Source organism: Aotus nancymaae, unplaced genomic scaffold (genome assembly GCF_030222135.1).
Source record: "Aotus nancymaae isolate 86718 unplaced genomic scaffold, 86718_ANA_hifiasm-v0.15.2.pri h1tg000033l, whole genome shotgun sequence".
NCBI classification, from domain to species: Eukaryota; Metazoa; Chordata; class Mammalia; order Primates; family Aotidae; genus Aotus; species Aotus nancymaae.
In genome coordinates this window covers 5,856,704-5,873,481 of record NW_026988447.1, presented here as the reverse complement: position 1 = coordinate 5,873,481, position 16,778 = coordinate 5,856,704, and the positions used below count along the sequence as shown (strand labels likewise).

The window sequence follows — 16,778 nt, the reverse complement described above, 5'->3', positions numbered from 1 at the left end:
TAACAGAATAAAGGTCACATTAAAGTATATTCAGAGTTTTTCAGAACATTGGTGGCTGTCCCCATGGCAAATTTATAGTTTTATCAAGTGTCATATAATCCTCTGGATATGATTGCAGGGGTCTTTTAATTTGTAGTAAATCAGAAGCTTAGATAAATTATAAGGTAGTTATTCACAATGGTTATTTTGTTTTTCAATCAAGGTCAAATTTTATAAAATCTTTCAATATTCCCAAAGCTTTTATTCTGCTTCCTTACCCTAGAACTGCCTTCTGGTTGAAGATTCCACACTTTGTGTTAGATAACAATAAATGAGGCCAAAATAACTCCTCTCTTTCATCTTTTCCTTCACATTGTCAAAAAATGATTATGGAAGAGATACGCAAGACCTTATGATTTATGCTGGGAGTCACAGCATAAGTAAAAATGTAGTAAGTGTTTTTAGGTTTTCTTTTATTAACTGTTCTGTTATGGTTAGAAAAACCACTAATGAGAGATACTGCTTAAAATATACATAAAATATATGTGCAATAAGAAACAGTTGTTTATATAATAACAATAAAATGATAAACAATTATTCCAGTATTTCATTTGAATTTTTGTCTGATAATTAACAGCTAATGTCTAATTTCATTTATTTGTATATCCAGTTATTATCCCTAAGCTAATTTAGAATAGCACTATTTTCTAATCTGTATAAAAACATTAGTTTTTCAGCAGATATCATTCATCATATATATTTAATAATCATAAGACAAAATCAACCACACTTTCATTATCAATATCACTAAGCATTTATTTTTAAAGATAATACTGATGGCAGATATACCACAGTTGACACTGAGTAACCATATTTAACAACTAAAAATGTAACCCTTCTCAGGCTGCGTAACCATTATGGGTTGGTTTTCCTTTTTGCATAAAATTTGGATATTAATGCAAATACCAACACACTTTCTAATGAGACATCCAATGTGTTGCCTACTGTTTATGTTCTCCAAATGTCAGCTCTAATTCAGGACGACTCTGGAGTGTCCATTAATTTTTAAGATCTGGTTCAGTATTGCATGGTTTAGGAGCATAAACCAATAGCGTTCTCCTCTAAATGGCACAGATTGTTCTAAGCTTCTAAGACAAAAGTGAGAAAACCGAAAATTAAGCACACAATTTATGATGTTTCAGGTCGTCCTGGAGTTATGAAATTATCTCTAAGTACCATGGTCATTACAGGTGACCACTCATGAGGTCAACCTGCATAAAGTCCAAGGCATTCTTTTTTTTTTTTTCTTTTGAGACAGAGTCTTGCTTTGTCACCTAGGCTAGAGTGCAGTGACGCAATCTCATCTCACTGCAACCTCCACCTCCTGGGTTCAAGTGATTCCCCTGCCTTAGCCCCCTGAGTAGCTGGGGTTACGGATGCATATCAACACATTTTCTTTTTTGGTGTATTTTCTTTTTTTGTAGAGAAGGGGTTTCAACATGTTGGCCAGGCTGGTCTTGATTTCATGACATCGTGATCTGCCCGCCTCGGCCTCCCAAAGTGCTGGGATTATAAGCGTGAGCCACAGCACCTAGTCAAGTTCAAGGCACTCTTAAGGAGGTAGCCCAAACCTGGAGACAGAAGTCTGTCTTCACTACATACTTAGAATGTAGTATTGCGCTTTCATTCACCAATTCCTACTGACACATTGTTTTCTATGTCAACCTTTTCTTCAGAAGTATACTGAATGTCAAGGACAAGAATCCAGTTTGCAAGAAACAAACGCTAGATAAAATATGTACTTGAGAGACAATAGGAAGTGGGAAAAAAGTAGGAACTAAGGTTGGTGAAAGGCTCTGAATACAGGGAAATTGCTTACAAATTCTTCGCCATTGTGTAAAACCTGCCAAAGTAATGAAAAGTGTGAGTGACCTGACACATAACTGTCAGCCAAACAACTGCTGAACCAAGAACGATTTCCACCCCTTTGTTTGCTACAGAACTATTCAACAGTAAAATAAACTGCTCTGCTGGGAATTATTTTCTATTTGTACGCTGTCCCCATAAGACATCCTCGACCAGACTTAAAATCATTTTTACGAAGCCATTGAAAGCTTCCTGACAGTCATCCTGGATTTTCTTTGCTTTGGTTTATGCTATTATTCTGATTATATTATATTATTTCTCACTTTACAGTTGCACTCTTTTATTTTCTCAGATTAATATTTATTTCTGTGGAAGAAAATAGTAGAGGAATGTTTTTAACATAAATTAGAGATATAATGGGACAAAAAGAAGACAAAAGAAATCCAGAGATGAAAAATAGCATTAAGATAATACATACTAATGAGGAAAACTGCCAGGGATTATATCAGAGTATTATTAAATCACTTTTTACAGAAATGTATACTAACATTTAGAATGAACAGAATTAATAAGATATTAGAGCTAATGGAGATGAGAGTCAAGGAAAAGACTATTCTAATTTATAATTAGAATTTATTTCTTTTGGGTCTTTTCCATATTTAATCACATATTTCCCATATATGTATTATACTTTCCCAAATGTTAAGGAGTACAAGTTATATCACTACTGATGCTATAAATTTTAATTAGCAATTAAGATTATGTTACTAATATATGCTTTGCTAAGCTAAACTAAATCAAACAGAATCATAGATACCCTGGTCTTCTACTAAGACTTTGCCATTTTTATTTATTATACTAATTACCTATTAAAAATACTTTGCCCTATAATCTTTAAATTCCAATCTTTCCTTCCTTTTTCTTCTCCTTCTTTCCTTTTTTCTTATTCTTCTTCTCAGGTTATCCTGCTTCATTCTTAGAAAAGATAAATCTGTCTCATAAACACTTCTATTTTCCTTGCTTCCACCTCAACAAGTTGCTGTCAGGATTTCCTCCTCTCATGCTCCTATTTAATCTTAAAAGATGTGTTCCAAAATCAAACACCGCATGTTCTCACTCATAGGCGGGTGTTGAACAATGAGAACACATGGACACAGGGAGGGGAGCATCACACACTGAGATCTGTTGGGGGGAAATAGGGGAGGGACAGAGGCGGGTAGGGAGTTGGGGAGAGATAGCATGGGGAGAAATGCCAGATATAGGTGAAGGGGAGGAAGGGAGCAAATCACACTGCCACGTATGCACCTAGGCCACAATCTTGCATGTTCTTCACATGTACCCCAAAATCTAAAATGCAATTAAAAAAAAAAAAAGATGTGTTCACGACTCCTTGCTTTCAGAAGGACCTGCCCTGAATTTCTCTTGTAACTCAAAACATTCAAGTATTCAAACGTTCACATTGCCCTATAAATTTAAGAAACACTCCATAAAACAGCTTCAATTGAATTAATCTTTCCATTCCAATCATCAATCTAAGTATCTTCAGACTTTTCAACAAGCTTTCTGGAACGTTACTTCCATTTCCCGACCTTTCAGTTTAAAGTGACCACACTTTAAACTGGCTTTCATAGCATTATCTCTTTTAAAAGAGATGTTTTCAAAGTCACCAGTGGTCTCAGAATTTCCAATTATTTCTCTTCACTTCTCATTGGAAAGCATTTATTGAGAGCTTACTATGTGAAGAATATTGCACAAAGTTATGTTTGAAAATAAAAACATAAATATAAGAGAATGCTTACTCAAATTGCTCATAATTTCTGCTGCATTTAGTTGTTTCAGATACTTGATTTGTCTTAAAATGTTCTTTCATCCTTGCAAGGCAAAGATACGTAAATAATGGTTGCCCAGGCCAAATCTGGCCCACTGCCTAATTTGGTATGATCCAGAAACTAGGAATGTTTTATTATTTAATGGTTGAAAAAAATAGAAAAAGAAGTACAATTTTATGACAAGTAAACATTATATGAGATTTAAATTTACAGAAATAAAGGTGTATTGTAACCCAACTACACCTATTTATTTAAATATTATGGCATATTTCATGTTATAATGACAGACATAGGTACTGAAAAGTCTAAGATATTTACCTACTATCTGGCCATTTACAGAATAAAAATGTTGCTGATACCATATTAGCCTACATTCTGACCTTAGTTATCATTTTCTGTCCTATTATTTAAATTCTTTCTGTGTGTGGTGGCTTCTTTATCTTCAGTTCCCTGGTTGTGGCTTCAGAAAAGCCAAGGCTCAGACTTTAGTGTTTTGCTCTATTTCCTTTAGCTTAAATTCCTCTGAAAACTCATCCATTCTGATTGCCTAATTACTATCATGCTCAGGTAACACCCAGACACTAAGCTATGGCTTTGTCACTCACCAGGCTTTCCTCCTCTGTCTCCTTCTAGAAAAATTGTTGAACAGGCAGTTTCAAAGACAGAGATAACATAGAACAAAAAAGTGTAATATCTTAAAGTATTAAAGTTGATCCAAAACTTAAAGAAAGAAATAAACCAAAGAATAAAATACTTGCATACCTGAACACAAAGAAAAAGTGATTTGTATTACAAATGTTTTTAAAAAGATGAGTAGTTCTATAAAATAGGAGACTATTGGATAGCAAAGTAACAAAGTAAAATTCACAATAAAAATATTCTGAACCTATATATCGAACATAATTATAGTTTATATGTTAAATGTCTTGTCTTTTAGAAAAAAAGAGTGAAAATATGGACTTTGGAAGATAGGGAATTAAATTACTGAAAGACTCACTAATTGAAACACTAATGAGGCTGCTCATGATGGCTCAGGCCTATAATCCTAGCATTTTGGGAGGCTGAGGCAGGCAGATCACTTGAGGTCAGGAGTTCAATACCAGTCTGGCCAACATGGTGAAACTCTCTCTGCTAAAAATAGAAATACAAAAATTAGCCAGGTGTGGTGGAACATGCCTGAATTACCAGGTACTCTGGAGGCCAAGGCAGGAGGATTGCTTGAACCTGGGAGGCATAGGTTGCAGTGAACTGAGATTGTGCCACTGCACTCCAGCCTGGGCGACAGAGCGAGACTTTGTCTCAAACAACAACGACATCAACAACAACAAAACAACAAAATATGCTAATGAGACAGGGTTTTCTCAGATATAAAGATAATATCTGGTTCTCTGTATAATTTGGATTACCAATGTGTTCTGTAATTTATGTGAATAAAAACAAACTGTCACTGATATTATGAAGAAGGCAGAAATACAAATGTGATAAATAAGGTGACCTAAGATGTATACATTCAACTTGGGTTCTGAATTAGGGACCCTTGCAGATCCACCAGTGTTTGTTATGTAGACACTGCTAGACAAGTACTGAAAGAAAACAGATGTCGAGACAAAGGAGGAGAGAGAGAGTTTGGTATCTTAATATATCAATAAACAAAGGCATTTTAAGTCTGAAAACTTGTGGAAACCCTGTAGGCCTGGTTCTCTCACTGATCTAGTTAGCAGTTAAGAAAAATAAACATATTTTAGTAGTTTTGCATTGTTTTACTTTTATGCTTCTCTACCAATCAGGTTCCTAAGACAGGCAGAGAGTCCTTACCCACTTGCTGTAGTTGAAAATTGAATTAGAATATTCTCTGGGCTGCCAACGTGTGTAAATTAACCAATCTCTCGGCTCCTTCCTGCTACAAATAATGCATAATATTGCATCATAGGGAAGAGAAAGAGCTGCCAACACAATCTTTTCTGTTTTCTACAGTTTCTTTTAATTATTCTTCCCCTCCTTTTGTAAAAATGATTATAAATTTTGGTATGAATTTTAATTAATTACAGATGTAATATTTGTTACATCCATTGTTCATCAACAAATGTCCTGTCCATTAGCTAGAACATTCTACTTAATATTTCATGAAAAACAATGATTTTCCACAGCTATTGAAAAGCACCCCAAATACTTTAATTAGTCAAATTATTTTCAATCTGTATTTGGCAGCCAAATATCCAACACCTACATAATTCATTCCTAACTTCTAGGGGTTTCACTGATTTTCTTCTTGACTGAAATTTCACAGAATTTATATTTTGTGACATAATTTGGCAATGAACCATGTATTATATTTCCAATTAAAATGTCAGCCTTTGCTTTTCCTGTATTTCTACATTTCCTAAAAACAATACTGAAGGTACAATATTCGCTTGGCAAATACGTGTTTAACTGTCACTTATAGTAGCCAAAAAAATAGTCAAGAAGTGGTACATATTACTCAGTCATGATGTTAACCACTATGCAATGTCATGCAGAATCATTGAGAACTGAATTCTAGAGCATTACTAATCAAAATGTGGTCTGTAAACTGCTGCCAGTTGGCATAGACTTTGCTACCAAGCTGAGGATTGCATAGAAATTGAAAATAATCGTTTAGAACCTTTTATAGCAATTTGACATTGCCATAATATCCCTGTATGTGACCAGTAGACCTATCTACTATTTAAACCAGTTTGGGTATTATCAAATTTGCCTGGAGGATTTCATGTGATGAAAACTACCCACTGGTTTTACAAGAGAAAAACAGACTGAGCAAAGGTCAGTGATTTTTTTTTTCCTCCCACAGAGTTTAGGAAGCACTTATTTTATGCTTTTTATTCTAGCTCCCTCTCTTTCTCTCAGTGTTTCCTTCTTTTAAGTATATATTTTTAACTGAAGCTGTCACAATCTGAGTCTATTGCTGTAAATTTTAAAAGTGAATAATGTAATACTTGGAGAATTAATATTCAGTTTATCAAATGCAAGGGATATAAATAATTATTCTGAATGATGATTTTTTTCAGTTTGTCATAAATCAAGGCAAATACAACAAGATTTCTTTTGTACTGAATTAGCATATTCAGATTTGGATTCCTAGGATATATTTATAGTCATGTAGAAATATGTATCTGTATACAAATATGATCAAGGCTGAGCTATTTGTGAATATGCTAGATAAAGTGTTCCTTTCAATATTGTTTGCAATATTGGGAAAAATCAGTCTTACCAAAATGCATTAAACAATTTAGTAGCATTGAATAGCCTCCTAATTTGACCATTTTTTAAAGCACTGAGGATAAAATACTTTCATCAATATTTAATTGAGATTACTGCTTATAACCAAAGCAATACATATGTTTTTTTCTAAAATGAGATATATTCAATTTATCCAATTCAATTTTCAATTTTATTTATAAATATCATAAGTAGTCTTTCTCATATTAGTCAGAACATAGGTAATAATGGTAACTTGAGGGCTATATTTGCCTAATTTGTGCTACATTGACATACTATCTCTTAGAATAATTTTGCTTTAGGATATCAAAGGTTCAAAGGCTACATTACAGAAATTTCTATGTTTTCTTTTAATATGTTATGTTTTTCAGCAATACAATAAAAATAAAAAGTTTATGACACTATGCTATCATCAACTGAGCATTGTTGTCTCTGTATCGATAGTGTATTACAGAGGTTAAAAATAGGTTAAATAGGCTTTGAGGCCAAAGAGACCTCAAAGTAATGTCCAAGGGTGCACTTACATCATCTGCGCAAGTTCCCCTGTTGAGCCTTGTTATCTCATTGGTAAGTTGGGTATAATAATATTACCTATCACATGGAGTTATTGTGAGAAGTAAATAAAATAATATTTGAAAAGGTCAAGTGATCAAACAGTTTATTTGAATTATTTCAACTCTGCTTAAATGTAAAATGTTATAATGATTTATAAAATATCGAATTAGGTAAGAATACCTGGTTGAAAAAATACAACTGTTTGATGTCAAATTTCAAATGCTTACAGAACATGAAAAACAAACTCTAGATGCTTTGTGAATGCAGGAGTAGGTGGTTCCATTTCCGGTTTTTATAATTATTATAAAGGAGCTGCAATCCCAGCCAGTGGGAAGGTCCAGGAGCCAGTAGACACTGAGAACAGGAGAGCCAGACACTTAACGTCTGTTCGGAAAGGCATACGTTTGAATAGTAAGGAAACCAAATTAAATATCAAGACAAACGTTCCAGAGTTAGGTCAAAAAAACAATAAATAGAGCTTGACAAAAAGGTGTTGGAGTTGAAAGCTAACATTAAAGCATTAGAGAAATAGGACAATTACTAGGTAGGTATCTGTAAATGTAAATCGTACGAACCCTGAGGGTTTATGGATCATACAAATTTATACCCAGTATAAATAGTTGGAATTAAAGAATTAGATGTGTTTAATTTTTCTCAAATATAATGAATATTTAAATGGTATAGCAGACGTGATATTCTTTCTTTAACTTGTGTTACACAGCACAATTAGTAGGTTAGTTAATAAAGGAAAAATATAAAACTAAAAAAATAATTACCTTATAATACATGAAGTTAACTGACCACCAGTTGTTGATTAATAAACTTTTATCACTAAAAAAATCAATAAAACATTTATTTTAAGTGCCCAAAGTACACATCTTTCTGTACAAGTTTCCTAACAATAGATAGCCATCCTTTTAATTAAACTTTGAAAAGAGGGAGTTTGGGATATTTTGTTAAGTCAGTTTTCAAAACATGGCTGTAGAAATTAAAATTCAGAATTTTTTTTGTACTTCAGTCCTATCTTGTAGAATTTATTTTCTAGGCCTGATGCTTCATTTCATAGGTATTAGTTATTTCAAAATATACATTATATTTGTTTTATTCATGTAAGAAAATAGAGATGTGAAATTTGTTGAAATAAAAATTTTAGTTCATAAAATACATTTTATATGAATTCTAGTTGAATTTAATATACTGTGATCCTTTGAATTTCTAATATTACTGTGGAATACATTTCATTATTTCTTGTCATTACAAATTCATAAAAAAAGGGAAACAAACTTTTAAGGAAAAGCATCATACAGTAAATGATTGTCTTTCCTTTTAGTAATGACCCATGAGTTCTGATAACACATGTTGTACAATTTCTATGTTTGGGAAGCTTAGTTAAGGAGTGAGACGGGTTTTATTAATTACTGTTCTAGATATGCATACCTAGGCTTTCCCTGTGATTATCTCACTCTGTCTACTAATTAAAAAAATGTTGACATGGAAGTGTTACAGAATATTCAGAAAACCAGAGAGACCAATGGGTGAAATAGGAGGATTTTATTAAGGTGGCCACTAGCTCAGCAGATTGGCTTTCCGAGGCTGAGCCCCGAGAAAGAAAACGGGTTACGTTTTATACATCCTGGATAACACAGCAGCTAACAGATTTAGAGAAACCAGAACAAAGAACATTTAATTAATTGGTAACATGAAAAACAGGAAATCTTGAGATGCCTGGGAACTTTGCTGAGAATGTGGGGAGAATAGACAAGGTAAGTTTTACAGGGAATGATTTAATTTTAAGCAAAACTGGGGGTTAAGTTTTATATTAAACAGCACACAACACAGCAAAATTAACTTTATTATATAGCAACTACAAATTATAAGGTTTTGTCTTTATTATTATTGCTATTATTTAATTTCCTTCTTCAGAAAGACAAATCAGGTGGATTTTCTGATTGCTGGATTATCCACATTTGATTCAGTACAATATATCACTTAGAGATTAAACTTTTTTTCCTGTGGCACATTATCTCACAATGCAGATGCTGTTACATCATTTTAACTTAGTTCTTCTATCTTTTCGCATTGTCTTCCATATATTCTATGGAAGAAAGGCTTAATAGGTTTTGCAAGAAAATAGGTATTGACTGAAAAAATTACTCTGAAGTATAATCAATTTGTCTTTAAAAATTATAAATGTTTTACCAGATAATTATGTGTGTGTAATTTTTAAGCATTACTGTAATTACAGTAATTCACACATAAATTTGTTCTACATAAGAATGACTACAAAGAACTTTATGTTCAATTTCTTACAGTTATGTGGTAAAATAATATTGAACAAACAATTGTTATATGTGTATTCTATTGTTATGTTTTATTAATTAAAGAAAAAGCATAAAAAATAGTTTTTCAAAAAGCATCTTTTAAAATCTGTACTTACCTTAATTTTAGATGAAAACATAGAAATAAAAGGTACATTATCTTTGTCTACTACCTTTAAAACTATATATTTTTTATCATATGTTATCAAAAAGTTACATTTTGTCTGGCCTCTTTATTTACTGAAAATTTATAAAGAGTCGAGGTCACATTATCCATTTTAGGAAAATTCTTCAAAGTGAAAACTTGAAAACAATATTGAGAATTCACAAAAACTGACCTGGTGATTTATAGTTGAATGCAAATCCTTAGAAATATATACAGATTATATAATCAGCATATTATTATTTAATTCTATCTTTAAATTTTTCAAATAAGTTCCAAAGGGAGCTATTGGCTCTTAGATATCTTTTGTGAAATTATATTAAATACTGTTTAGTGAAAATCACAGATTACAGAGTTAAGTATTTTTAACGTAAATGATACTAGATATACAGATTTTTAACCATGTAATCTCATTCTCCTTTGCTCCTATCATAAGGAGTTAAGTTTACACTTTAAAATAGAGATGGGATAGAACTGATGGCTTCTTTTTCAGGATGGAAGCAGTAACACTTTTAAGAGGGAGCCAACAGGCCCAGCATGGTGGCTCATGCCTGTAATCCTGGCACTTTGGGAGACCAAGGCGGGCAGATCACCTGAGGTAAGGAGTTCCAGACCAGCCAGGTCAATATGGTAAAACCCTGTCTCTACTAAAAATACCATAATTAGCTTGGCGTGGTGGCACACCCTTGTAATCCCAGTTATTTGGGAAGTTGAAGCAGGAGAATCACTTGAACTTGGAAGGTGGAGGTTACAATGAGTCAAGATTGGGCCACTGCACTCCAGACTGTGTAACAGAGCAACATTCTGTCTCAAAAAAAAAAAAAAAAAAAAAAAAAAAAGAGAGAGAGAGAGAGACAACAAATAGATCCCATTCCCCATTCAGGCAGAAACATCACCTTGGTAGTGCTTTTAGGCAATGTTGTTATGCTGCCAGTAGTTGCACCCTTTGAATGTGTTTTATGTTACATTTTCTTTAAAGCTATATAAATGAGATTTAAAATAGGATTATATATACACAGCTATATGTCAATTTTATCTCCCTTCTACCCTTGTATATCTTTAAGACAGCCCAGTTTCCTGATATTTTGAAAGATATTTAAATCAGGAGAAATTCAATAGTACTATTTCCTTTTTTGTACCCCCAGTGTGCATCTGTCTATAGGAGCAACCATTATACTTGAGTGTGCTTAAAATTTATGTATCTGTTACATTATTTTTTTCTCTGCCCTGCCTATCACAATACTTGACACAAAGCAAATTCCAAATATAGATAACCAAGTAAACAAAGCTCAGCCCATTAGTGATAATTTGGAAGTCAATATTAAATGGGTCAAATGTAGATATCTATAAGCTACCGTAGAAGCATACTATGAAATATTTATTTTAAAATATAGCTAGAAACATAAATTTCATGTATGTCTATTATTAACTTCTAGTATAACTTTCTGTTAACATGTATATATTCATATATATGTAATATGTATTTACATGAAAACAGCAGCTGCTTTAATTCTGTTGTTTCCTAAAATTAAGAAATGGGTATACAGCATAGCTCCTGGTACAATATGGTTTTTTTGTTGTCATTTTGTTTTTAAGATGGAGTCTCGCTCTGTCACCAGGTGAGAGTACAGTGGTGCAATCTCAGCTCACTGCAAACTCCACCTCCCAAATTCAAGCGATTCTCCTGCCTCAGCCTCGTGAGTACCTGGAATTACAGGTGCCCACCATGACACCCAGCTAATTTTTGTGTTTTTAGTAGAGTTGGGGTTGCACCATGTTAGCCAGGCTGGTCTCGAACTCCTGACCTCAAGTGATCCACCTGCTTCGGCCTCCCAAAGTGCTGGGATTACAGGCATGAGCCACCCGTGCCTGGCCAAGTATCACTATGTTGTTGTTTGGTAAGTTCTAGATGAAATACTGACTCTGCCATTAATTTGCCAAACAATCCATAATATGTCCTATAGAACTGGATCAAGAACATTTTGAAAATAAATGACTAAGATAGAAAAAACGAGTTATAATGGGCAATAACTTGGCAGCTTAAGGACTTAAAATATGAGTATTAATTCTGAAGTTTAAGTTATTTTCATTGTAGTTCTTATTATTTCATTGCAATTTCATTCATTGTAGAATTATTATATAGTTCCTTCTTAATTTCCATGTAGACAACATAGTATATAAAACAATTGTGTAGTACATGGATAAATGTAAATGTATTTTTAAATACTAAGGAGTTATATTTTAATATTTACCAATACAAACATTTAGTAAAATAAAATTGAAACACAATTTCCTGTAGTGTGCTTTCCTTTCTTCACCACCTCCCAAATGCATTTGTGACTTTTTTAAAATATAGAAAAAAATTTAAAGAAATTGATGTCTTCAATTGAAATTGAACTGTTAAACTGAAATTGTGAGAATTATTGTTGAAATATCAAAAGTAAACAATGAGAAATGAAGCCATTGTTCAGAAACTTATAGTTAAATGAAATTTTTTATAAATGTTGAGAAAAATAAAGCTAAAGATTGAAATAATCATTAAAATTATCAATTTAATCCATGAGCATGCTAAAATAATTATGTAATTTTCAATATATTTAGAAAGAAAAAATATTAGAATTATATAAGCAAAATTATTTTCTTTTATAGAGAACCATTAACATAATATTTAATATTGATAATTTAAGAAATATCACTAAGTACTTTTTTAGTGATTAAATGTAGCAATTGATTGTATGAGCTAACACTAGACATAGGGAGACACGAAGGAAAAATCTATTATATTTTATAATAAGATATTTTGTTTTATTTTATATTTGTCATGAAAATATATTACCTTGAAAAATTAGGTACTTTTTGTATTAAAATAAATCTTAGATGGAAAGACACATCTAATATGATAAATTTGTGTGATTTTGTAAATCTCAGCTAAAAGGTTTTGATGTAGGAAGATATTTGTATCAATAATTTTTTGTCAAAATCTTCAATTTAAGAAGTTTCTACTGAAAAATCTAAATAAACTTAAACACGTTTATTTGTAAAATGTGTGGAATGCAGTTTTGTATGTGTATAAGTGAGTCCTTTTTAGTTGTATAAAAATGTCATCGATGGGTTGTCTGAGACACACACCATTCTGATCACATCCCTTTAAATACCTTGGCTACTTCTTATCCATAATCTCTTGAAAGGACCTCATGGCTGTTTGGCCCATTTAATACACCTATGCAACTCCATTACATTTATAAGCTTTCCCACTGTTGTTCCCCCCAATTTTAGGCATACATATTAAAGCTTAACAGAAATGCAAAGTGTGAATTATAAAACAGTGTGATTATTAAGGAACCTTTATAAGACCTCTTGACATCTATGATGGCAAGCATCAATTTCTTAAATTGATTTCTTTTTAAATCTAGAGAATAATTTTCTAAGGAATAGTTAAAAGTAGTTTACATTCCTCTCTTCAGGAAGCTCTTTGCAGGATATCATTGCAACCACAAAGGGACAAAAGCTCACATTTTTATCATTCCATAACACTCTGTAAGTTAAGCCATGTTTGAATACAGACACGGTGAGAAAAAGAAATAAGAGGGGACACATTCTGATTGCCTTTCTGAAAGAAGGTGGTGTTGTATTCAAAAGGATAGTCACTGGCTTCACAGGGAAATTAATTGTCTGCATCATGTAAAGGGGCCTGTAAAAGGAATCTTTTTAAGGACCAAGTTTGCAGACGTATAATTGGACTAGAAACAGAACAAGGCGGTTGATGAACGCCCTGAAGTCTGCTTTGCTTGAGATAAAGGGCAACAACAGCAGAGAAAGAAATGTGGACCACTGACATTCCCAATTTCTAATCTCAGTTTCAGTTTCTTGAAACGCAAGTATTCTGGACATTACGAACAACCTGTTCCTATGAAGAATTCTTTTCTAACAGACTACTAACAGTATTTTATAAAGGTAAAATAATTTTGGTATGTGGAAACTCCAAACCTGGGTAACAGACATTTTAGAGGAGACTTACAACAAACTCCCTGTATAAAGTATAGTGAGTTCAGTTCTACAGTTCAGTATCATTTAAGTTAGCATTAAAAAAAGGAACAGGCTGGATAAGGTGGCTCATGGCTGTAATCCCAGAGTTTTGAGAGGTTAAGTCAGGAGATTCTTTTGAGTCCAGGAATTAGTAACTAGCCTGGGCAAGCTTGTGATGCCCCATCTCTACAAAAAATTTTTAAAAAATTAATCAGGTGCAGTGGCTTGCATTTGTAATTTCAGCTACCCATGAGGCTGAGACAGGAGGATCACTTGTACCCAGGAACTTGAGCCTGCAGCAAGCTATGAATGTACCACTACACTCCAACCTTGGCGAAAGAGTGAGACCCTGTCTCAATGAAACAAAACAACAACAAAAAATCAGTAGTAGATCTTTCAGGTTTCACAATATAAGGCATATGCATAATAAGACATGGTTATCTTTAAAGTTAATTTAGTATTCATTAAATACTAAGTAACACCTTGGTATATGTGAAGAGCAGCAGCTAGATCTATAAGAAACAAAGAAGGTGACTGAATGAAAAAGTATCAAAGAATAAAACAGTGATAGAAAAGGATGGAACAGTAGTAGAAAACCGGAAGAGTAACAAAGTTCATAATCTTGGGAAAGCTTGTTTTTGAACCTGTAATTTTAGCATTTTTCCAAACTCCTTTTCAGTTTGAGTTCTGAATTCCTAAGTCTGAAATAGAATTTTATTTGCTTGAAGTTCATACCCTAGGTGACAAGATGAAATCGTGTGTACAACTAGGATAAATATAGAAATAATCATATCTAGTAAAGCTACGTAACAAAATGGAAAAAAAGATGGAAAAATAACTAAAAGTTTGTTGTATATATCCTCACCAACTCACTATAGAAAGCTGATATCTAATGTAATCTGACATTGCACCAAAATTGAGTTTTTATTTACAGCAAGCAAATACCATTTTCTGAGAGATTTGATTCTATATTCTAAATATATCAGGTCTTATCTAAACTTTATTAAATGAGTTATATTGGGAAGTACACAGCTACTCTCCCTTAATGTCAACCATGAATTTGAAAAATATCATATTCACATTTAATCCCTTTTCATGAGAAAAATGATTCCAAAAGACACATTTCCACCACTGGCATTCAAGAAATCTATCTTCTAAAATCAACTACATTAGCGTTTTTTTCCGTACTAAAAACTCATATATAGTGCATTTGCACAGGAACTTTTCATTATGTGTTCCTGAATTAAGAGACCCATGAGGTTATAGTCACTCTGAAACAATTCAAAGATAAGTTACTTTATGAAACATTTTTCACAAACACATTGAAAGAAGAACACTGTTTTGTGGCCATTGTAAATCAAGGAGAAATATTAAGATGGAAAAAGAATTAGATGTATACATCTTTAAACTTAGGGAATGCATAAAACAATGAATAACTAAGGCTCAAAGAAAGAGAATTTTTGTTAAATTCATTTAGCGAATGTTTCTTGGCCTGTCATATGTAGGACTTGTACCGAGCATGCTGAGAATACAAACACTAATCAAACTTAATCCTTGACTACAAGGGATAGGAAGATGTGATGACTGATAGTCAGCATGGCTAGACTATGGTACCCAGTTGTTTGGCCAAACACTCGTCTAGATGTTGCTGTGAAGATGCTTGTGGAGGTGATTAGCATTTATAATTAGTTGACTTTAAGTAAATAGATTACCCTCCATACTGTTTATGGGCCTCATCTAATCAGTTAAAAGACTTAAGAACAAAGACTAAGGTTTTCTCAAAAAGAAGGAATTCTACCTTAAGACGTCAATATAGAAATCCTGCTTGAGTTTCCAGCCTTATCTATGATTTTACGATTCAAGACTACAACACCAACTCCTGTTTAGGTTTCCAGACTGATGGCCTGACCAGTAGATTTTGGACTTAAGACTGCAACATCAACTCTTATCTGAATTTCCTGCTGGCTGGCTATTCCTACAAATTTTGGACTTGACATATCCCACTTACAATTGTGTTAGCCAATTCCTTAAAATAAAACTCTCTATATAGGAGAGACATAGAGAGAAAATAGAGATAGAGACAGAGATAGAGATCAAACCAGAAAGAGACAGAGAGAGAGAAAGGTAGCGGTAGACATAGCTGTGGCAATAGAGGTAGAGACAGATAGCGATAGAAATGGAGAATCTAATGATTCTGTTTCTCTAGAGAAATATTTTCTTATTGCACAATATTCAACAAATTTCTCCTGAAATTACTTCATAATTAGAAATATATTCTTATGAGAATGAGGCACCAAATAGCTTCCACACTCTGAAATTGCCATCTATCTTGTTTTCAAATGTAGAAAATGTTAACTTTATGTAAAAATTATTTAGTTCAACACTTACTCTCAAAGAAGATGATCAATGTGCTTTTCATAATATTATTGCTGTGTACTTGTATATACATGACAGTATTTGTGTATATATATTCCAATTATTTATGCTTATTTTACATTAAAGAACAAAAAATGACAGAGTAATATAAAATGAGTTTAATCTACTCTAGTCTTTTTCATACATGTGGCATATAATAATTACATAAGAAATATCTTCTTTTATGTCATGAGTGATCGTCCGTATATTCTGTATTTAAAAATAATAAGCAGAATTTAGTTATGCAATTCCCTTTCTCTATATTATTCTTGGTACTTTAGAAAATGTTGGTCAGCTTAAATTTTGAGCTGTATTTTAATTTCAACATCCAATGCAGTAAAAATGTCATAAATGTTTTCAAAACCAAAACAC

General features: G+C 32.7%; 1 protein-coding gene across 5 annotated transcripts in view; it reads right to left on the bottom strand.

The window, feature by feature from the left end:
- The window catches only part of FSTL5 (follistatin like 5), an 832,703-nt gene that overhangs the window by 93,477 nt on the left and 722,448 nt on the right, over positions 1-16,778 (bottom strand). The window lies entirely within an intron of this gene.